Source organism: Culex quinquefasciatus, chromosome 3 (assembly GCF_015732765.1).
Source record: "Culex quinquefasciatus strain JHB chromosome 3, VPISU_Cqui_1.0_pri_paternal, whole genome shotgun sequence".
In the NCBI taxonomy this organism is placed as follows: domain Eukaryota; kingdom Metazoa; phylum Arthropoda; class Insecta; order Diptera; family Culicidae; genus Culex; species Culex quinquefasciatus.
The window spans coordinates 65650428-65674285 of record NC_051863.1 but is presented as its reverse complement, the minus strand read 5'-3'; the positions used below and the strand labels follow the sequence as shown (position 1 = coordinate 65674285).

Below are 23858 nucleotides of genomic sequence, written 5' to 3'. Positions count from 1 at the left end.
TGGTTCCCGTCCGCAGTTGGCGTACGTAACCAGCCCGCCCACAGCGGTTCCATTTCTGCGATGTTTTGGGGTCCTCGAGAACTGCGATGCTACGGAGCCATTTTTAAAACCACGCGGTTTTAACGGAGTGGTCGGCCGCTGGGTCGGTTGTTTGTCGATCTTGGCCGTAAGGGATAGGATCGCTGTTTTCAGCTCCGAAACATCCGCTTGAAGCGAGCTCAGTGCGTCCGGTGCACCGCTAGTGGCCGGAGCCGGGCGAAAAGTATCCGCAGGGAAAGTGCGATTCGCAAAGTTTGCCGCGCAGGTGTCACACATCCAAAACATGTTTCCCTCGTACAAAGCCAATTGGTCGAGCAGTGGGTAGTCCACCTTCGCACAGATCATGTGGAACACTGCACCACAAAAACCACGGCAGAAAATCCTGTCAGAATCTGCCACATTCTTCTGGCACTTTTTGCACATCGACATTTTGCTCCTCCCGGTAACGATGCTCTTACTGACGCGGGGCTTCCGCTAGCGTCGTATAGATGGCAGTGCGCAACGGTGAGCAGTGATATGGGAGCGAGGATGAGTTGGTCTCACTGCGAGGGTTCGGCTAAGTGATCGCAGAAAGGTAAACAATTTTGCCGCAGACACGAAAACACTGCTCTAATTATCGGCTTTTTCGCAATATTTTCAACCGCCAACACAGCACACGGTAGAGGAGTTGTCCCAGGAAACTGTTGACACCAGAATTGATACGGAACAGTAAGTATAACACCAAAATAAAACGAGTTGAAAGTCGCGAGTAAACAATAACTGCAGTACAAACGACGTCTCCACAGAAAAAAGAAGGCTTGATTGTGTCCAAAAATGGACGTGATGCATATTGAGTCATACAAAAATGCTTTTGAAATGTTCAAAAATATTTTCGTTGAGAAGGGATTTTCTGTTCGACTCGAAATTAACTCAAAAAAATCCCACTTTGTTTTGTTACTTTACAAACAAATTACATAAATCAAACTGCGCAAAAATGCAATTATTGTTCATTTTTATTTAATGATATGTTTTAGATGACTAGAAATACTATCTTATCAATTATTTCACAAGGTGATGCCGTTTTTCAGCCCATATTTTACAAGTTTGAAACAATGTTTTTTTAGTCCTAATCATGGACGGATGTAAAAAAAATTATACAGTCATCCCACATATTCGGAACACCCACAAATTCGGAACAATTTTGTAATAATTTGTCAATAGCAAACAAATTGCATCTTTTCTGGTGACCCTACTATTTTTAAGGACCTTTATTTTTACATTTTCTTGCTATTTCACTAAAAAAGGTAGTATTAAAAAAACCCGATTTAATATCACCAGAGGTGAAATAGAGCCTTTCTTACAAAATGATGAAACTCCGAGAAATATATTGGTGCAATTAATTTTTAAGAAACAAAATGATACCATCCAGTGAGAATTTTACCTAAAACTTCGAATCTTTTTAGGGCAAACCTCAAATGCCATTTTTTTTAATTTCAGAAGTACATTATTTGTCGCAAGATATTTAAATTTAATTAAGAAAAACATATTGGATTGACATTATTAGAAAAAAAAAAAAATAAAGGGTCAGTCTATAATGTAAGTCTATGATTAACTTAAAAAAATATGTATCGCTATTAAACTTAGTCGATCAATTCGTCGCCATCGTGCTAACTTGTCGTACGTGCATTTTGGGCCAAATTGAGTTAAGAACGCCATTTTGTGCAGCTCACAATGCTTCACCTTTTGACCTTCACAGATCCCCAAAATTCGATTTCAATCCTGAGATATTCAACAAAAGCCGAAAAACTCCGTGCATTTTTGTCACTTTACATATGAAAATAGTTTCAATCTTGTCGTGCTATCTTGTCACTCCATGAAAATTGATGTAAGTGCGACAAAAGGCCAAAGGGATTTCAGGCCAGGAAAGTCAGGATGCGTTTGTCGCACGTACAAGCTAGACTACCGTAAACATTTGTAATTATAACTCGGGACTCCAGCAACCAACTTCAACAAAACTTTGGGACAATGCACAGAATGGTGAGCCAAACAAAACGTGTTTGTTATTGTTTACATTGCGTGCTCTCGTTTTTGAATATTCAAGGTCAAACAATAAAACGCGTTTTTCTCGGAACGTCAAAATGGCGGGTGCGACAAGCTAGCACGACGACGTCGAATTATGAGAAGCCAGAAAGAACACTTTCACGCGCAAGCGTAACAGCGCTGTCGAGCTTTCGAGCGAGAACGAGCCGGGACTTTGAATTTGATGTTCAGTATATAATTTTGTATAAATCCAAAAATTTAATAGGAAAAAATAGGGTAAAAATAAGACGAAAAACACTAAAATCGCTATATCTCTGGAAATACTTTTTAGAAAAGCTTCAAATTTTGGGCCCAAACAGTTTATGGCGCATGTTTTCGAATGGCTTTTTGTTTGAAACTGAATTCTTTAAATTTGATAGTGTTATCTGTAAAATAGTCCAAAAAATACCTCTAAAAATGGTTTTGACCACATTTATTGGTCGAAAATTGTGAATCGAAAAATAAAATGTTCGTCTCCGACCCCACGGCTACCGATCCACTATGGTACATTGGGTGGCCAAGTTTCAAAAAAGTGACCTTCTCCAAATATTTTTTGGTATTTTTTTCTCGAAAGTAAACATTCTAACTAAGAAAAATCCAAATTTTCAAAGCTCTAAGTTTGTTCATTACGGAGATACGCAAGCTGAAAGTCAAAAAATGGAGTAAAAAACTAGCGTTTTTCGTAAAAAAGGCTGATTGTTTAATTTTAACATAGCTCAGCCATTTTAAATGTTTTACTAGGACAAAAATACATCGTTGGAAAGGTAATGAGATAAGCTTTGAAACTATTAATAGATAAAATGTAGTTTCTAAACCAAAAACTAAAGTTTTCATCGAATAACTGGAGCATTTTTTTGACAAATCATATTTTTTTGTGTTTGTTAATCGAGTACTTTTTTTGCTAACCGATGCTAAACATGAAACTAAGATCACTTGAAAGATTGGATTATAATCTAACATTGCTGAAATTTCCAGCCTGCGATTTTTTGCGTTTTCGGAGATATGCCATTTTGAACATTTACGTTTTATCAAAATTTGCTGCAATCTACATATGCGCCCGTTTATTTCACTTGCTTTGCTACCTACTTCGTGGGCATCGTCGCTTCAAAAATCAATACCTGGTTTCAAGAAGTTCGAAATGACTTTATATGGCATGGACTCACACAAAGAAACACACAGCAGTAAATAATAAATATTTGACTTAAAATGAATTTATTACGCTTAACAAAATTTTGTTGGAGGGGAGGAGAGGGGGGGGGGGGCGTGAAAGAAACAGGAGGGAGGGGTTGTGTCTTTAAAGTGGGGATGTATTAGCTTATCCATAATTTAATAATATAAACTTGCAATACAATATATACGCAATTCTGTTGCACTTGCAAATGTATGAAAAGACTATTTATTATAAACAATCAACTATTTAAAAACATGAAAAGTCATAAAAATCGACGTATATCATTTCAATACCGTACAATTACCCAAATTTGTATGAAAAAACATTTAAAAAGCAAAAAAAAATAATTTGGCCGCCTGTTTGTATGGAGATGGCCCATAGTGCGATCTGACTTATAAAAATTGTGGGTTTTACGAGCGGTTTTCCAGTGATGGAAGACACAAATTTTTAAGAGTGGATACAGGCATCACTCATGTATTTCAGAAAAAGAGCTCTCAAAAATCAGACTTTGAGTTCCGGGTTTCGGGCCAAAATTCAATCGAAAGAGCACTTCTAAACCTTCAATTTAGTAATAGGATTTTTTCCTGGGACGAATCCTCGCCGTGCACGATTTTTTTTTAAGATTTCTGAAAAAAGTGTTTTTCCAAAAGCAAACCTTAAACCTTTCTTTTATAAGAAAGGCAAAACAAACTGCATTTCAAGTAGGGCGTCCAATTTCCCGGGTTTTGAATTTCCCGGGAAACGGGAAAAATATTTTCCAAATCTCGGGAATTCTCGGGATCCCGGGAAATTTTTGAAACATTCATAAAATCTATGATTTCATTATATTTTTGTTTTCAAGCTCAAAATCATGGAAAAAGCTAAATAATAATAATCTACACTTCAATCTAAACAAGGACGACAGTTTTCAAAAAGGTTAAAAGTAATTGAAAATGTTTTTTTTTTTGTTGTGCCTTGGATATTATATGAATTTTTTTATCCAATGTGATTCAAATTAAATAAGTCTTCCATAAATATATTTCTTTTATATGTATTTTTTATAACATTACTAGAAAAGCTCATTTTTTTTTGAAAAGATCTAATAAAGAATAAATAAAACTAATAAAATGATACCAGTCAATGTAAAATTGTAAAAAAATACAATCGAAATCGGGACGACAGGACGAACTTTCCAATCCAAGATGGCGCATTTGGTAACTTTTAAGGCAATCAATCACTCAAATTTTACTAAAATTGGGTTGCAAAATTCTAGTTTCATATTTTTTAAGGTAGAAAAAATAAGGAAACATTTTTTTCGTGACTCGATTATTTGAAGTCCTATACAAACTTTCAAATAATCAAACTTTTGATAATTGAAACTTCTGATAAACGAGTTTTGTTTCTGTTCCAACGAATCGAACCCATTCAAAACATTTTGAAAAATAATTGACTAAAATAGCTGTCCTAATTCGTTTCATTTGTCGTGATTTGCCCCAGTTTCTGCTGTTTGATGAAAAATAATGTTATATTTTTTTTCAAATTTCAAATCATGAATTTAATTTAAAATGTTACCCTGTCTTTCAAAAATATATAAAATAAAATGGAATGCCTAATAAGCCAAATTAATGCTAATATAATATAAAAATTGTAATGCTTTAAATTTTGTTTTTTATCGATTATTAAGTATTCAACTTGTCAATTATTTCCACCACCAAATCTGAATTTCCAGACAAAAATTTGATTTTTTTCAATTTCGGGAATTCCCGGGACAAACTAATGAAAATCCCGGGATTCAGGAATTCCCGGTTTTGGAAAAATCCCGGGCATTTTGTCCCGGGAATTCCCGGGATGGACGCATTAATTTCAAGACTAATTTATTCGGAGCAGCAAAACACTGCCTCCAAATTGCCCAATTGTGGAACACCTGAATTTAAATGATATTTTTACCAAAAAAGTTATCCATCCATAAAACATTGCTTAGCTTGAGTTTCGATGGTTTCAGTGTGGGAAGTCATTATTTTGTAAAAAATATGTACTCCCGGAGAAAACCAAAGTTTGTTTACATCTGTAAGAAAAAAAGTGTTCCAAATTTGTGGATTTCGTGGGTCAATGTTTTTCTTTCAAAATTTGATATAAAACGTAAAAAATTACAATCGGTCTATACATCAATCGAAAGATCTCAAGAATCGCTTTCTTATGAAGGTAAAAGCAAATCGTTATGTTATTTATCAATTTCCTATGATTTTTTGAACGTTGGCCAATCTGTTAACTGTTCCGAATATGAAGGATGACTGTATTGATACTAGGGTAGAGGACCCAGAAATCGCCCACTTTATAGTGGCAATCTAGGAAATTTGATGAGAATTTGATGACAATTTATGGTTTTTGGTTCTATTTGTTGTAGAACGTTGATAAACTATTTGATTTTAAGTTTCCACAAGGTTTTTATCATTTACATGTTCATTTTTGATAAAATTTTGCGTTTTCATAAAGTGCTCTGAAGAGCCTATTTTCGCCCCCCTCAATCCAATTTTCGCCCACCCTTGGAACCAGTTTTCGCCCACGACAAAAATCAAGAAATCAAATGAAATTATGACACAAAGCTAAACAAATATGGTCTCCTATTGATGCACAATATGTTCCCGAAGCTAAATTTCATTGATGTGCACATATTTTGTCGTACATATTATAAATTGAGGTTCAAAAAATCCTAGGAGTTTTTTTCAGATATCCTACTTATTTTGAGATTCTCTGTCTATTATAACTAAAACCAAAACATGTTCTCAGCTTAGGGGAGCTTTAACCCTATGGGTCATTTGCTCCTGAATTGACTCAATATAAAACATCGAGTACCTCTTAATAAAAATATTAAAGCACATGTGTAACTACTTCTCCATCCTCTGCTTAATTTGTTCTCCTATGTACCAGTAAACTTTTACAACATTTGAACCAAAACCCCTTATGAATGAAAGTAATTAAAATGATTATTTAACCTTTAACAATAATCAAGAATGTTCCAAATATATTTTCAAGCACATTTCGCTGCGATTAGGAAAGTTTTTATGGTAAACGAAAACTGGTTCTAGATAAAATCCTAAAACACAATACTAGATTTCGCCCTGGTCGAAAATTGGATCGAATGTTTTTTCATGACCCCAGAAATCGCCCACTTTATTTTATTGAAATAACCTTTGGTAAACGTTTAAAACAGGTAAATCACTAGATTTTCATGAAATTCAGACATTCAGTGAACTAATGAAGTATTCATTCACATTATTTTCGGACAAAATGAGTTGAATTTCCCTCATTAACGTTATTACCCGCTGTAGTATAAATTGACAAAAATATGGCGGCTGCAGTAAGGCTTTTTTTGAAAAGCTTATAAAAACCAAATAAACAATAGAAATTCATCAGGAAATTTTCAATTAGTACTAGAAATGAATGAATATGTAAACCTGCATAATAAATTCAACCAAAAAACGGTATGAGTTTGCTAAATACAGATTAAATCCAGTAGGTGGGCGAAAACTGGAGCAGGGCGAAAACTGGGTCCTCTACCCTATTAAATTTTTAAATCAAGCCTTCCTAATCAAACTGTCAAAATTAAGTGATTTGGATGTGACGCCTGAAATAAATTCAAAAGAAAAACGAAAAAAAATGATTTCAAAAATTTGTTCAATTATTGCAATATTTAACGATTTTTTGGGCTTAATTTAGAAAACTTGTTTTTTTTTTTTCATTCTACAGTTCATTTCGAGGGTGTATTTAAGCAATTCGTCGCTTGTTTGCTATCTTGTGACACGTCTGCTGTTAAAAGATAGGACATAAAATTAAATTAAAAATTCGACGAAATATCGATCACAAATGGTAGAAATTTGTGCTTCTTGATGACTGTTAATTTTATCGAAAAAATCACTTGAATTTAACAGCCGCTTAAAAACGATGCACGATATTAGAAAAAAGTCGTTTTCAATTGCAAATTCCATTTTAAATTTAAAAAAAATATGTTAAACTTTATTTTTGATCATTTTGACACTTTGCAAAAAAAATTATCATAATTTGGACAAACAAATTTTATCACTCTGTGCAATGATGACATTCGTTGTCATCTGAGCAATTCTCTCCCAACTCACACGAAATCGGGAAAAGTTGCCCTGACCCCTCTTCGATTTTCGTGAAATTTTGTCCTAAGGGGTAACTTTTATCCCTGATCACGAATCCAAGGTCCGTTTTTTGATATCTCGTGACGGAGGGGCGGTACGACCCCTTCCATTTTTGAACATGCGAAAAAAGAGGTATTTTTCAATAATTTGCAGCCTGAAACGGTGATGAGATAGAAATTTGGTGTCAATTGGACTATTATGTAAAATTAGACGCCCGATTTGATGGCGTACTCAGAATTCCGAAAAAAACGTATTTTTCATAAAAAAAACAATAAAAACGTTTTAAAAATTCTCCCATTTTCCGTTACTCGACTGTAAAAAATTTTGGAACATCTCATTTTATGGGAAATTTAATGTACATTGACCCAGATGGGCCATTTTTCATTTTAAAATTTCGTGTTTTTCTAACTTTACAGGGTTATTTTTTAGAGTGTAACAATGTTCTACAAAATTGTAGAGCAGGCAATTACAAAAAAAAAATGATTTAAAGACGTAAGGGGTTTGCTTATAAACATAACGAGTTATCGCGATTTTACGAAACAAAAAAGTTTTGAAAAAGTTACTTTTTGCGTTTTTCTTTGTTTCGTCGTCCGTGTCTGTCGCGGGTGACAATGAACGGTCATGATCGATGACGACCAACTTTTTCAAATCTTTTTTTCGTAAAATCGCGATAACTCGTGATGTTTTTAAGCAAACCCCTTATGTCTATATATCATTTTTTTTGTAATTATCTGCTCTACAACTTTGTAGAACATTATTACACTCTAAAAAGTAATCCTGCAAAGTTAGAAAAAACACGAAATTTTAAAATGAAAAATTTTGTTCTTAATGAAAAAATTACCCTTCTGGTTCAATGTAGATTCGAAGAGTACTTTAAATTTCCCATAAAATGACATGTTCCAAAATTTTTTACTGTCGGGTAACGGAAAATGGGAGAATTTTTAAAACTTTTTTGGTGTTTTTTTTCGATGAAAAATACGTTTTTTCGGGATTCTGAGTACGCCATCAAATCGGGCGTCTAAATTTACATAAAAGTCCCTTTGACAACAAATTTCTATCTCATCACCGTTTCAGGCTGCAAATTATTGAAAAATACCTCTTCTTTCGCATGTTCAAAAATGGAAGGGGTCGTACCGCCCCTCCGTCACGAGATATCAAAAAACGGACCTCGGATTCGTGATCAGGGACAAAAGTTACCCCTAAGGACAAAGTTTCACGCAAATCGAAGAGGGGTCGGGGCAACTGCTGTGTGAGTTGGCGGAGAATTACCCATATGGAATTTATTAGTATTTTTTTATTTGGCTCAAACTTTGTGAGGGGCTTCCCTAAGACCAAAGAAGCTTTTTTGTGTCATTGGTTCACCCATACAAGTCTCCATACAATTTTGGCTGCTGTTCATACAAAAATGGTATGTAAATATTCGAATAACTGTAACTTTTGAATGAATTTTCTGATCAATTGGGTGTCTTTGTTGTAGGTATTGTTGAGGTCTGTTGAGAAAAAAATAAGTGCACGGAAAAAAATTGCAGATTTTTTAATCATTTTTTTTTACAAAATTGCAATTTCCCAAAATACGTATATTTTGATTTTCGAGATTTTTTGATATGTTTTTTAAGGAGACAAAAACCCGCAACTTTTGAGCCATAGAGAAACATGGTCAAAAAATCTGTCGCCGAGTTTTGATTTTTGAAAAAATAATGATTTTTGGAAAAAAATCGAAGTGTCATGCAAAAACAAATTTGACGTAATTTAATATGTAAAATTGAATTTCCTATCGAAAAGTACTTTACAGTTTTTTTTATTAAGGGCTCTGTTTTCAAGATATAGCCACCAAAATTTTGATTTTAGCGAAATATTTGCAGTTTTTTCTATTTTTGAAAATAGTGACCATGAGTAACCATTTCTAAAAATATGTTTTTGAAAAGGTCAGAAATTTTTCTATTAAATTGTCAAAGATACATGGCAGATTGGACCTCGGGTTGCTGAGATACAACGGCTTAAAAAAAAAAGAAACAGGAAAATTGATGTTTTCTAAGTCTCACCAGAACAACCCACCATTTTGTAATGTTGATATCTCAGCAGCTATTGGTCCGATTCACAAAATGTTAAAACATGAAACATTCGTGAAATTTTCCGATCTTTTCGAAACAAATTAAAAAAAGACTAGTACTTATAAAGGGCGTAATTTCCACAACTAGATTATTGTTCTCAAGTGTTAATTTCTTAGCAAAGAAAATAAGGTCTTTAGTTCAATTAAGTTTAAAACACAAATGTCACCAGATAGCATAAATCATACAAAATGAAGAAACATTTTATCAACTTTAGTTAATGAAAATACTGATTTGAAATCTTTATTCAATATCTTTCACAGATAAACTCTATCCCAGTAACAGTGCTATGATAAGGTAAGAATACAAAATTGACTGCATGACTGTGCTTGATAATCATATCGCTTAGGTATCATGATTATGTTGCTTTACATTCATTTATATATTTATAAAATCTGTTTTTGAAAATGCCAAGTCAATCTCAACAATTTTTTACTTTATGTGTAGTTACACAAATTGAGTTTCCGGTTACGTAAATCGATTTGGAACATGTTCTTTTAGAAATAAATAGTCTTCCAACTCCTGCCCCCATTTCTTTTCCAAAAACCCTAGACCTGCATCCACAATAATATTGATAACACACCGCATTTGCAGCAGTGCGAAAATGGCATCGATTCTTCATTCGGCAAAATCCCGCAGAACGAAACAAACCTCGACCGGCAGTCCTGATGTATTCGGGCACGTACCCTTCCTCGAAAATCTTCCCAAAACGAGCAAAATCGATCTCCGAACGCTTTCCCATTTTTCCTTTGATTTTCCCACCCTCGGAAAACGCCTTAAAGAGAGAGAGAGTGGACTGTTCACAGTTCGTGACACACGGAGGGAAGTAGCAATGACAGTTTCCCTCGCCGGCGGAAAATGTCTTGCCCGCAAAGGCCCTCGCGCGTTGTCTTGGCGTTTCTTGGTGGGGAGAATTTCCCTTCTGCCATCATATAAGTTGGAACTGTGAGGGGGGTGGGGGCGGGAGGGAAATTTATGATCTGGATTTTGGGTGAACATGAACATGCTGCCATGGGAAAACGGGCAAACTATGTAACGAAGGAAAAACAGGGAAAAGTCATTGACACCGACCTTTCTTCGGAGCGGGGAGGCCAAAACCCGGTCACAAGGTTTCTATTTTTGGAATTTCTTAGCAAAAGGAGGAAGGAAGATGGGGGTGGCGAAAATCAGGAATCATCTCGATGACGGTGATGATAGTGGATGGTTATCAGTGTTTGTCTTCGTTGTCGCTGGTCCTGCTACTCCTTGAAGAAGCAACCAACAGTGTATGGGGTGATTGTAATCAAAATAAAATGGATAACAACCTCGTGTGTGTGTTTTCTCGCGGGGACCATATCGTCACTGTCGTGCAATTTTATCGCACGGGCATTTTGGGCCAAATTGAGCTAAGAACGCAAATTTTTCGCAGATCACAATGCCTCACCTTTCAATCTAGTCATGCTATCTTGAATCATCCTGAAAATTGTTGTAAGTGCGACAACTGACCAAAGAGATTTCAGGTCAGAACGCATTTGACACACGTACATGCCCGACTACCGTAAACATTGGAAATTATAACTCGGGACTTCAGCAATCAATTTCAATTAAATTTTGAGACAATGCACAGAATGGTCATCCAAACAAAACGCGTTTGTTGTTGTTTGCATTGCGTGCCCTCATTTTTGTTTCTTCAATGTTAAACATTTCAACGCATTTTTCTCAGATCGTCAAAAAGCGACGTGCGACAAGATAGCACGACAGCGTCGCTGTGATATACGGTCTCGAGTCGTCTTTTCTGACGGCGGTGGCATGTTAGTTTAAGAACTAAGTGTATATCATCGAGCATTTCTTTTCGTTTGCTCAGACACTGCACTCAGTGTCAGTGCTTGTAGACAGACAGAGTTGTACACGGTTAGACACGGTAATGAACAACTTGCACGCGAGGAGATTTCAGTTTGGTCGTGCTTTTTGGACGCTCTTGCATTTTGGGATAAATGGAGTACGGACGCCATTTTGTGCAGATTGCAATGCCTCACTTATAGATCCACAAAACTTGATTTCAACCCTGAAATATTCAACAAAAAAAAAGTTACTTAATCGACCCTAAGGTGTTTGGTGCCTTGCTCACATTTAAAAGGTAATGCTATCCAAAATAGACACAAAAGGGCGGACCTTTCAGTGTTCTATCAATTTGATTCATTATTCATACCATATATTGGGGAGTCAGATCATCATAATTTAGGGCATTTATGTGCTCTCTCTTTCAGATCCACAATCTTTTGAACTCGTTGGAAAGGTCTTTTGATAACTAATCTAACGACAGGTCGCATAATAGATACGGACAACGTTTTCAACGAAATATCTTAGATCCGGCCTCCGAAAAGTGCATAAATATCACTTAAGAGCTTATAACTTTTAATAGGGATAAGAAGTTCATATTAACGATCTCGCCTTCAACTTTTTATAGATTTCTTGACTTCAACTCCAGATCCTCAAATGCCAAAAAAATTCATTCTTGAAAAAAAACCATTTATTTAATGATCGATAACAATACTCTCTACTTTTGGCGACCAGTAAATTGGTTCCACTTTGACAGTTCAAAATTGAGGCCGTTTTGCGAACCACTATTCAGCACCCAGCTTGTACCTATAGAAATATCAATGATGCAAAATGGCTGCTATGGACTTAGGGAATGCATGGACAAAATTTCATCCAAATAAATCAAGGCGATTTGCTAGAGCGTCCAATTTCCCGTCCCGGGAAAAAAATTCCCGGGAATTCCCGGGATTTCCCGAAAAAATATATTTCCCGAATTCCCGAGATTCAAGCGGAAGTATACATTTTCTTAAATTTTTGGAACATGTTTTTGAAAATGCTCTGAAAAAATAATAAATGACAAACTCAACATGATTTTGTTCAATTAGGGGGAGAGGGGGTAATATGCACCCCCGGAGCAAAATGCACCCCCTGCTTTTCTCGGTATTTGGAAGAATTTTCAGGGGGAAAAATCATAGAAATTGGAGGCTTAACACTGCTAAACCATGCTGGACAAATTTGAGCATCGTGGTATAAAAACAGCTTAAGTTATTTGCAAAACTTTAAAATGTTGTGTTTTGATCTAATTTTCATTGAACTTTCATTATGATTTTTGCACAATATAAAAAGCATTTATTTTTATTGTAAGTGTTGAGGTATATAGTTTTTGCCATAATCTTCATTATTGTGTAGATAGATGAGTCCAAAAATATCAAAAAATGCATTTTTAATTAAATTTTCTGTAAAAAGCGTGGTCGGGGCAAAATGCACCGCTGTGAAGCTCCTTTGTAAAAACAGCGGTGTCATCTAGTGGTGACTAGTGAAAACTGTTTTGAGCCGGTGCATTTTGCCCCAATGTTGCGGTGCATATTGCCCCGCATTGTTGTTTGAAATGAATCAAAAATATTTTTAGAAATCTGTTATTTTTAAACAATGTTGAGGTTTTTAAAGACTTTTTTCACTTGGATGACGTTGAATAATAATTATTTATGAACATCTAACGAAATTCTTTCACAGAAATGCTGTTATGGTTGATAAATCACAGTTTTCCCTTAGGGGGTGCATATTACCCCCTGTCCCCCTAAATGTATTGTTTGGTTTATATATAATTAATCAGATTATCAGAAATTATGTTATCAGAATTATTTATGATAATATTAATTTTTGAAGCAACTGCTTGATTTTGCTTAATTAGTATTAACTTATTACAATTATATTAGCTTTTTACAGGTTGACATTTTTTCATCAAAACAATATTAACTCCTTATCTCCAAATTAAAACTGAGATTTCTTACGTTTTTGTTTGCCATGATAAAATGAGATGAAAATCTAATTTGTGCAAAAAGAATTAATTCAATTGGTTGAATTAAAAATTGGTACTGAAGGAATTACAATTTAAAGTAAAAGAATTATGGAGCATTGGTGCAACTACAGGTGAGAGGGTTAAATGTGAAAAAATAGAAGACTTTTTGTGGAATGATGTTAATTTATCCTATAAGGATTGGCAGCACTGCCATCGAGAGCAGAGGTTGTTACATCGCGGTTCGCGGAATTTATTCGTTTTTACAGCGTTATTTGATAGTAAAGTGCATGGAAATAAGTTAAAATGTTATACAATCTGATTGTTTGATTGAGGATAGTGAAGTTTCCCTCTAATTTTGTGAATTGTTGTGTTTTTCGTAATTTTATTTTTCTACGCCGTCCGATCTGACAGTCCAAGTAAATCATCGCGGTGGCTTCCGTGGCTTTGTGTTTGTGGTAGTATTTGTGAGATGCGAGCGAACTCTCTTCTCACCTCGCTGGGAATGTTTTTCTACGCTTAAATCAAAAATTCAAATGGTGTGAAAGAAAACGTAGCAGTGTGTGCTGAGGAAAAAAATAGTAAAAGTGATTCGTTGGTCAGTTGAATTGGCGAAAATTGCTGAAAGTGAAATAGAGTCTCTTGAATGAGTTCATTCTGGATGTGTGTCTGCGTGATTGGCTGCGCTCGAATAGAGTTATCTACGTGCGCATGTATTGCGTGTTTGTACACGAAGGGTTTTTAGGTTAAAATTTGTACCCGCCAGCAAAAACAAATGGTAAGCTAGTGTGCGTGAGATCGGGCTTAGATAGCTCTATAGAGTTATCTACGTGCGCATGTATTGCGTGTACGTACACGAAAAAAAGTGAGGTTAAATTTTGTACCGGCCTGCAAAACAAATGGTGTGCTAGTGTGTGTGAGATCGGGCTTAGATAGCTCTATTGCTTGAAATCTCCGTTGTTTGGTGAGAGGAGGTGCGCTCGAAGGAAAGATTTATTTGGCTGCAGTAAAGGATTTCATGGAACTTTCCTTGGGGCCAACAGCAGAAATAGCGGGGAGCAAAATCGGGTGAGCCAATTCCAATAGGAATTCTTCTGAGAATGAGTGTTTAAAAGTGTGTATGAGGAGGCGTGAGTGTGTGCGAGAAAGGATTTGAGCCGGCACAACTGATCTAGACAACTTTGTTGTGTCAGTGTTGGCAAAGATTAGGATGATCTTATCGAGAAACTTTTTTTTTTGTTTCAAGAGATTTCTATGGAATAGTAAGCTAACTAGTGATATGCATTTTAATTTGTAGGGAGATTAACTAATTTAAAATGCAGTTATTTTATTTTGTTAACTTTTCATAACATAGATCTTCTTGTTCCGGCTCATTGAAGAATATGTGTTGCATGAATTCTCTCGATATTATTTTACATAATTTAAGGTATTTTCTCGATAAAAGTTTATTTCAAATCTTATTTCCGTGGTAAAATTATGAAACTTGTTGCACGATGAGCATAGAATTTGAAAAAAAACGGCCCTTTGCTGGCATAGTTTTCCGTCCTTTTCTTGGTTTTATTAAAATAAATATTCACATTAAATTCCCGGTGACCAAAAGAGTCAAGAGTAGAAATAATTATTTTGAACACGGATCCTATCTTTCCGCAGCCGGCTGCCTAAGATTTGATCTTAACTAAATATTTGCGTCGGGATAAGCTTTAAAATTACCAAAAACTTAAATTTAAAAAAAAACTATCTCAACAGCAGCATCTTTTTTATTGCATTGAGAATAATATAACACTCCATAAAAGTTGTAATATATGAAAAATAAATAAACGGGAAGTGTCTCGACAGCAGCATCCGATTGCTTGCCTTAAGATTAATGCCATACCATTTAAACTCATTTATGCCAATGGTCGTATCGCTTGCTTAGAGCGACTCCCAGACCTTTACCCTACACAAATACCAACTCCACGCGACGCTTACGCAGCCCTGTTGTTTAAATTCGATAAAATTTGGTCAAACGGTCAATTTGTTCGAGTTCCACAATAGGGTTGGGAAAAAGAGCCTGCGGTTTCGCTACCTTTTTCTAAGTAAGTTCAGCATCAACATTTCCCGTGCTTCAAATCCTTTTTCCTCTCCCGGTGAATGGTGGAGATGGGAGCGGCCGGCGATGGATGGCTTTCATGGTGCTGCCTGTCCTGTTCGGGTAGAATTGGGTTTAATTCCCTTTAATCATTTTCTAAGCAACCTGGGCTGGACAATCATCACATATACATGAAGAAATCCAGTTTGCAACCCGCTAAGATCACCATCTCCATGCGAATGCGAATGATGTTAATTTATCGTATAATTTAAATCATGTTGCATAATAATACAAAAAAAAAACATAGAAAATTACTTTCTATTGCTGGTTCTCAAAAAATGCAAAAATATATTCAAATATATTTGAAAACATTGGGTTGTTTGGAGTAAAACCAACACTAAAAAGCTTAACATTTGTTCAAGAGCTGAAACCAGTATTGGTCATGAAGAACATAATTTCTGCATGTTTTTTTCTCATTTCAATAAACTGGTCACAAAGGCAAGTTTAATATTTCTCATCAAAAAATACAAATTTTCTTGTATTTGAATGATTTTTTACATGCAGTCAAGGTGTTAATTGATCTTCACACTTATTTAAACCATAAATGTTGATGTCCTATACAATTTTGTTGCATAATATTAATTAAAACCAAGATCATAACAATTTTCAATAAATTTAAAATTTCCCGGGAATTCCCGGGATTTCCCGAAAAATTGGCTGAAAATTTCCCGTTTCCCGGGAAATTTGTAACCCCGGGAAATTAGACGCTCTACGATTTGCGAAAACGTAGAAAAATATTCTAAATATTCTAAGAAAATAAAAGTTTTTGTTTACTGTGACACGGACCACTGCGACACTTGCGTATCTATTGTAGTATGATCTGTTCTCAGGTTTTCTGTTTTGCTGCTGCTTACAGCCTGCCGAACGATCGTCTTCCGTAGCGCTATTGTTTGAGCGAGACAGTTTTTGACGAATTATTCGAGCAGTTGCCCCCTCTCATTCCACAAACCAATCCCCCAATGCCATGCCACACGAGCACGAGAGACCGATCCGAGGACGTGGAGATGAGCGAGATTGAGGGGAAATCTCGTTTATTTTTGACCCATCTAGAGATCGTTACCGATCATATAGACCAATCTTCAGCTCGAATTTTGCCTGAGAGCATGTGACCGAGTCGAAAGTAGCATTTGAAGCTCTTCTCTGTGTATTGTTGCAGAGTTCTTCAACGCTCAGACTCAGTCGCCAACAGATCGTCCGAGAGATTGGATGGGATGGGTTTTGGGGAAGCTTGGGACTTGACAAATCAATTCCCGCAGCAACCGAAATCCCCTCTCGACCACCACCTACCCCTTTTGCCTCGCCAGATAGGATTCAAGCCATCGACCTTCCGCTTACAAAGCGAAACCCGTACCACTACACCACGGGAGCTCGGCAAAAATAAAAGTTTAAAAAACAGATTTTTAACAAATTCATCACTTCACAAGTTTTATCAATATAATAAAATCCCGTTTCAATATCAACTTTTTGTTTTGCCCAATTATTTTTTCAATCAAGTTAAAGACTTCCAAAAATATTGACAGTGGCTATTTTCGCTCCACTACTATTTAACCCTAAAATCTCGCTGACATCGTGTATCAACGAAAAAAAAATGTATTTGTTTTCCCCTAACGATGACAATGTTTTCCGAACGTGGACGTGCACCACCTCCCCCAACTCATATCTTCCTCTTTTCCACCCCGTAGGCGAACAAACGATACACAGAGCAAAACATAACATGTCTGCGAGCTAAGTAGGAAAAGTGGGAGTGTGGTGGCAACAATTTATGAAAGTTTGATCCAACGTTGATACGGCGATGACATCTTAAGCGGAAAAGGCTTTAAGACGCGATGTGGTTAATGTGGCTGGACGGATATTTCCACACTTTTTCTTGTTTATATTTTGGAAATTTTGGAGAATATTGTGTTTCAGTTGAGTAGTAAAACTGTATATTAGAGCGTGTTCTTTGTGCCCAAATTTATCATACCTTGAATAAACTGAAGCGTTACTGACATCATTTTCAAAACTTTGTGATTTGTGTAAATAATTTACCTTTACCTTTTTTTAATTTCAAACTAATACAGCAAAACAAGTTGACAATCGCTGCAATACAACTTTTTCCTCCATTTTTATGACTCAATGACTGAGTAGCTTTCCAAATAGGTCAACAAGTGGGAAGTGCCGCAACATGCATTTTCCCAACGAGATTACACGACCTGAAGTGGAACTTACTCTTGCGAGTGGGTGCCACTTGTTATTGCACCATAATATGTTTTGAAGAGTCGAGTTGCTGCTGCCGCTGCTACTGGAGAGAAAAGTATTATTTTTCCCTTCTGAAGAGGACCATTCGAGCCACAACTGGGTCAACGATAGAACGGTTGCCATAAGTGGTTTGTTGGGTTTTTACATGTGTTTTTGCCCCCCTTGTGGACTAAGTCCCACTCCGTGTTTTCTGTTTTAGGAAAATTAATCACCATAATGTGATTCTGCAGCTCGATATAATTCCACCTTTTAACGGAATTAAATTCCTATATAGAAGAAGGGCGGACAAATATTTGCCGAGCAGATGTTTCTCGACCCAAGAATAAGAATGCCAACTTCGACGGGGAAGATAAATTAGAAAGCTGCACGTGCACGACACACGTTGGCACTCTTCTGTGCGAATATTTGCGCTGTCTGGAACCGTTTTCTAGGGCACGGTGCTCAAAATACCGTTATTATGAAAAAAATATGCAATCCGAGATTTTGGAGTCTATCGATTCCTTACACCATAGGGCACCTCTGTGCAAAAAATAAAAACATTCGCTGATGTAGTTTTCGAGATACAGCCCTTTTAAGATGTTACATCAGATTTTCAATAAGAAAACCAAAACAATCTATACAATTTCAACATTTCAAAGAATATGCATTTTGAGATAATGATGCATTTGGCTTCTTATGACTGGCAAAGTTTCAGAAGGTTTGCTGATGTATTTCTCGAGATACAGCAATTTTAAAATGTTATTTCCGACTTTTTATAAGAAAATCTGTAAAATCAATACAATTTCAGCACTTTAAAGAATATGTATTTCGAAATAATGATGTTTTTGCTTCATATGACTGTCAAGTATCTCTGGGCAAAGTTTCAGAAGATTTGCTGATGTAGTTTTCGAGATACAGCCATTTTAAAATGTTATTTCCAACTTTTTCTAAGAAAATCTATAAAATCGATACAATTTCAGCATTTCAAAGAATATGCATTTCAAGATAATGATAATGATTTTGCTCCATATGACTGTCAAGTATTCTAGGCCAAGTTTCAGAAGGTTTGCTGATGTTGTTTTTGAGATGCAGATGCTTTTAAGATGCTATTTCCGACTTTTAACGCCGATTAAATAGATTTTCTTTGAAAAGCCGGAAATAACATTTTAAAACGGCTGTATCATCAGCTGTCACATCAGCAAACCTGCTGAAACTTTGTCCAGAGATACTTGACAGTCATATGATGCAAAATTCATCATTATCTCGAAATGCATATTCTTTAAAGTGCTGAAATTGTATTGATTTTATTGATTTTGTTTGAAAAAGTCGGAAATAACATTTTAAAATGGCTGTATCTCAAGAACTACATCAGCAAACCATCTGAAAATTTGCCCAGAGATACTTGAAAGTCATATGAAGCAAAAACCATAATTATCTCGAATTGCATATTCTTTGACATGCTAAAATTGTATAGATTGTTTAGATTTTCTTATTGAAAATCGGATGTAACATCTTAAAAGGGCTGTATCTCGAAAACTACATCAGCGAATGTTTTTATTTTTTGCACAGAAGTGCCCTATGGTGTAAGGAATCGATAGACACCAAAATCTCGGATTGCATTTTTTTTTTCATAATAACGGTATTTTGAGCACCGTGTAGGGGTCTCTGTTCTTTCTCAGAGATCGCTTCGGTCAGCTGGACCAAATGCAGTTCCTCGAAGATTGTACTGAAGTATTGTAAGCTGGAGTAAATTTGCAATTTAATACGTTTCGGTTGAAAACATCATGTTTTCGCTTGAGATAAGCTTTATTTCGAATTCCTTAAATTAATTTAATATTTTAATTCCGAAAAAAATATAATCAAAACAGCATCAGTTCACTATAATCGACAAAAGTGTAGCAATTCTCAATTACGCGCAATCTTTGCAACACTTTCAATACTGCAGACAGATAAAATGGGGGTCTTCGTTTTCTCTCGTAATGTTGCTCCGGAAAAGTCCGACACTCATTTCTGTAGCGCATATTCCGCCGTATTTTATTGCCTTCAACGGCGGAGGGCGCAAATGTGTCGCGCTCGTTCAAGATTGCATAACGTCCACCGGAACGTGAGTTTCTTCTGTTTAACTCAGTTCGCCGTTGTCGTGCTATCTTGTGCACTTGCATTTTGGAATCAAATTGAGTTAAAAAACGTCATTTTGTGCAGTTCTCATTGCCTCTCCTTTTGACCTTCCCAGATCTCTAACATTCGATTTCAATCCTGAGATATTCAATTAAAACTGAAAAAAACTCCGTGCATAGTTGTCACTCTTCATACGAAAGAAGTTTCAAAGTTGTCGTACTATCTTGACACAGCCTGAACATTGCTGTAAGTGCGACAACTGGCCGAAGAGATTTCAGGTCAGAACACGTTTGACACACGTGCATGCCCGACTACCGTAAACATTTGTAATTATAACTCTGGACTGCGACTACCAAATTCAATCAAACTTAGGGCCAATGCACAGAATGGTCAATCAAACAAAACGTGTTTGTTATTGTTTACATTGCGTGCCCTTTTTAGTTTATTTAAGGGTTTTTCCTCGAAACGTCAAAAAGCAACGTGCGACAAGATTGCACAACAGAGTCGAGTTGAGAAAATTTGCACGTTTATTTTATTTTCTTTTTGGCAGATTTCGCTTCTGCAAGGAAAATAAAACTTCTCAATTTGTCGTGTATCGAAAAGTTTTCCTCACTCTCACCTCTGTGTTATGGTTTACGAGGCCATTGAATTGGTGGAAAAATGACGAAACTTTTTTACGACTTTATTAGCTGCGAGGAGCGCCATGCTTTGGAGGGCTCAAGTACGGGTACCCATTTTGGGGGATTATGAATGACTTCCAGGGTGAGGAGTAAAAATGTGGAGCAAACAAATTGGATCGAAACTCCATAAATTTTTATCTGTTACCTGCTCGCGAATTGAGAACACCGGATGTGCAGAACAATTTTTGAAGCTTTATTGCTTCATTCAACTGTCTGTGAAGATAAATGATAGAAAATTTGAAACAAAAAATGTCATTAGTTCCAACCAACCACATTCACCAAAAATTAAATGAACAGTACCAACAACAGCCAGCCCCGTAAGTGAATGATTTCCGAAAAGCTTCGAGCAAACTTAATTATAGCTGGCAGCCAAACACGATTTGTGACGTCCATCCACGTCACAAGCTTAAAGAGTCTTTCTCACAATCCGACAGCAGCAACTCAGACCCAGTTGACGTCGTTGACGTTGGCCTATAATCCCATTCTGCCACCCATACTGCAACGGTGTCCAATATCCTTTTGAAAAAGTCCTGCAACAAGAGCCAGCCTCGAGATGCATGCTCTGCAGGACGTCGTCGTCGTCGTGCAACGTGATAGTGCTCGGGTTGAAAAGATTTCCGGACTCCCACGTCCGGTGATTTATGCTCAACGGGGTTCTCAACGATGCCGGTGACTACGGCAACCTGGTTGACCATTTGGAAGGCCTCTCATGTCGGCGGGAGGCCTACACTGCTGGAAGCTCTGCTGGTTCCAATAGGTTGATGTCGAGGTTGAAGCTTTCCAAGAGATTAGCAACTGTTTCTTGTTTGAGCGCTGCTGGCACAATATTGAATGGATTACAGCTTTTAAAGTTTTGGATTTTCAAATTTTCTTTAAATTTTCTTTAAATTTTCTCATATTTATATTTTTTATTTATATTTATTTAACGTGGGTTTTATAGTTTAATGTAAAGTGAGTTTTATAGAACACCTAGATGTTTTGGTTTCAAAAGATCGGAAATTTTATGCCCTTTCCGATGACAAATAGGTTGACTAGTTAATCGTGGACTGGTTCGGATGCCGGCGGATTTTCCAAGGACGTAATTTCGGATTGGTAAGAAAATCCAACGAAAAATCTATTCTATCGATACAAAGACCCCCAAAACAGTGTTATATCCGCTCCAAAATGTTTATTTAGCAACTCTATGGTAATATATTGACATTAAGATAAATTGAATTTTGCAAAATTAAGTTTAGATAATAAGTTTTATATGGGTAACTCTCTACCAACTCACACAAAATCGGGAAAAGTTGCCCCGACCCCTCTTCGATTTGCGTGAAACTTTGTTCTAAGGGGTAACTTTTGTCCCTGATCACGAATCTGAGGTCCGTTTTTTGATATCACGTGACGGAGGGGCGGTACGACCCCTTCCATTTTTGAACATGTGAAAAAAGAGGTGTTTTTCAATAATTTGCAGCCTGCAACGGCGATGAGATAGAAATTTGGTGTCAAAGGAACTTTTATGTAAACTTAGACGTCCGATTTGATGGCGTACTCAGAATCCCGAAAAAACGAATTTTTCATCGAAAAAAAACACTAAAAACGTTTTAAAAACTCTGCCATTTTTCGTTACTCAACTGTAAAATTTTTTGAGACATGTCATTTTAAGGGAAATTTAATGCACTTTTCGAATCTACATTGACCCACAAGGGTAATTTTTTTTCATTAATAACAAAATTTTTCATTTAAAAATTTTGGGTTTTTCTAACTTTGCAGGGTTATTTTTTAGAGTGTAACAATGTTGTACACAGTTGTAGAGCAGACAATTACAAAAACATAAGGGGTTTACTTGTAAACATCACGAGTTATCACGATTTTACGAAAAAAAGTTTTGAAAAAGTTACTTTTTGCGTTTCTCTTTGTTTCGTCGTCCGTGTCTGTCGCGGATGACCATGAACGGCCATGATTAACGACGAACAACATTTTCAAAAAAAAAAATCGTAAAATCGCGATAACTCGTGATGTTTATAAGCAAACCCTTTATGTTTATACATCAAAATTTTTGATATTGTCTGCTCTACAACTTTGTAGAACATTTTTATATTCCAAAAAATAACCCTGCAAAGTTATAAAAAACACGAAATTTCAAAATGAAAAATTTTGTTCTAAATGAAAAAATTGCCCTTCTGGGTCAATGCAGCTTCGAAAAGTACATTAAATTTCCCATAAAATGACATGTTCTAATTTTTTTTACAGTCGAGTAACGGAAAATGGCAGAGTTTTTAAAAAGTTTTTTGTTTTTTTTTTCGATGAAAAATTAGTTTTTTTCGGAACTCTGAGTACGCCATCAAATCGGGCGTCTAATTTTACATAAAAGTCCCATTGACAACAAATTTCTATCTCATCACCGTTTCAGGCTGCAAATGATTGAAAAACACCTCTTTTTTCGCATGTTCAAAAATGGAAGGGGTCGTACCGCCCCTCCGTCACGAGATATCAAAAACGGACCTCGGATTCGTAATCAGGGACAAAAGTTACCCCTTAGGACAAAGTTTCACGCAAATCAAAGAGGGGTCGGGGCAACTGCTGTGTGAGTTGGCGGAGAATTACCCATGTATAGAATTTCCAGAGAAATGTATACTCTTATACTAAGTAGTTAGTTAACTTAATATTCAAACTATTTTTTTTTTTTGCATCAGTCAAGGATGCCTACTTGGAGTTGTGATATTGGATTTATAGTGACTTGTAAACAAATAAATGTATTTATGTAAATTTTTCGAAAGGTGTACAAACTTTTTCTGCACCAATTTTGATATTTGTACTACTATTTCTTGTAGAACTTTTTATAGGAATCATTTTTTATAAGCTTTTCGTAGCAAAATGTTCGAGTTTCCGAACAAAACGTAGTACTAGTTTTATGTCAAACTTTAAATTGTTTGCATGTTTTTCCTGTAATTTAGATTTGGGCTGTCAGCTATTTCATCAATTCCATGTTAGTAGATATACCAGAAATGTTAGCTAACTTCACCAAAAAAAATTGCTTCCTCAAAAATCTGAAGCCAGCTAATTCGAATTGTAAAATATCAGATGAAAGTCCTTTCCTACAAAAGATTCACGATTATGTTTCGTCTATACAAAGATATTTTGAAAAGTATTGATTGCATAAAAACTGAACTGGTTTCTGTTTTTATATATATTTTTTTGTATTTATCTGCTCTCACCCATCGAAAAATCTAATCGAAAAATTTAAATTTCCAGTGTAAAACCCTCAAAATTGCCAAGGAAAGTACAATGCTAAGTTTTTTTTTAATTTAAAACACATGATTATTTTTGTTAATACACCAACTTCTTAAAAAAAAAATGTGAACCTTACTCAAAGGGACAATTGAAAAATAAAGAGTTTC

At 35.9% G+C, this 23858-nt stretch overlaps 1 protein-coding gene across 1 annotated transcript in view; it reads left to right on the top strand.

The window, feature by feature from the left end:
- LOC6032562 (protein tincar) overlaps positions 1-23858 on the top strand; it is a 283715-nt gene that overhangs the window by 138233 nt on the left and 121624 nt on the right. Inside the window, exon 5 of the mRNA XM_038261860.1 lies at positions 9782-9815. The gene's annotated coding sequence lies outside the window, so the exon portion shown is untranslated. The remainder of the gene's footprint in view (positions 1-9781; positions 9816-23858) is intronic.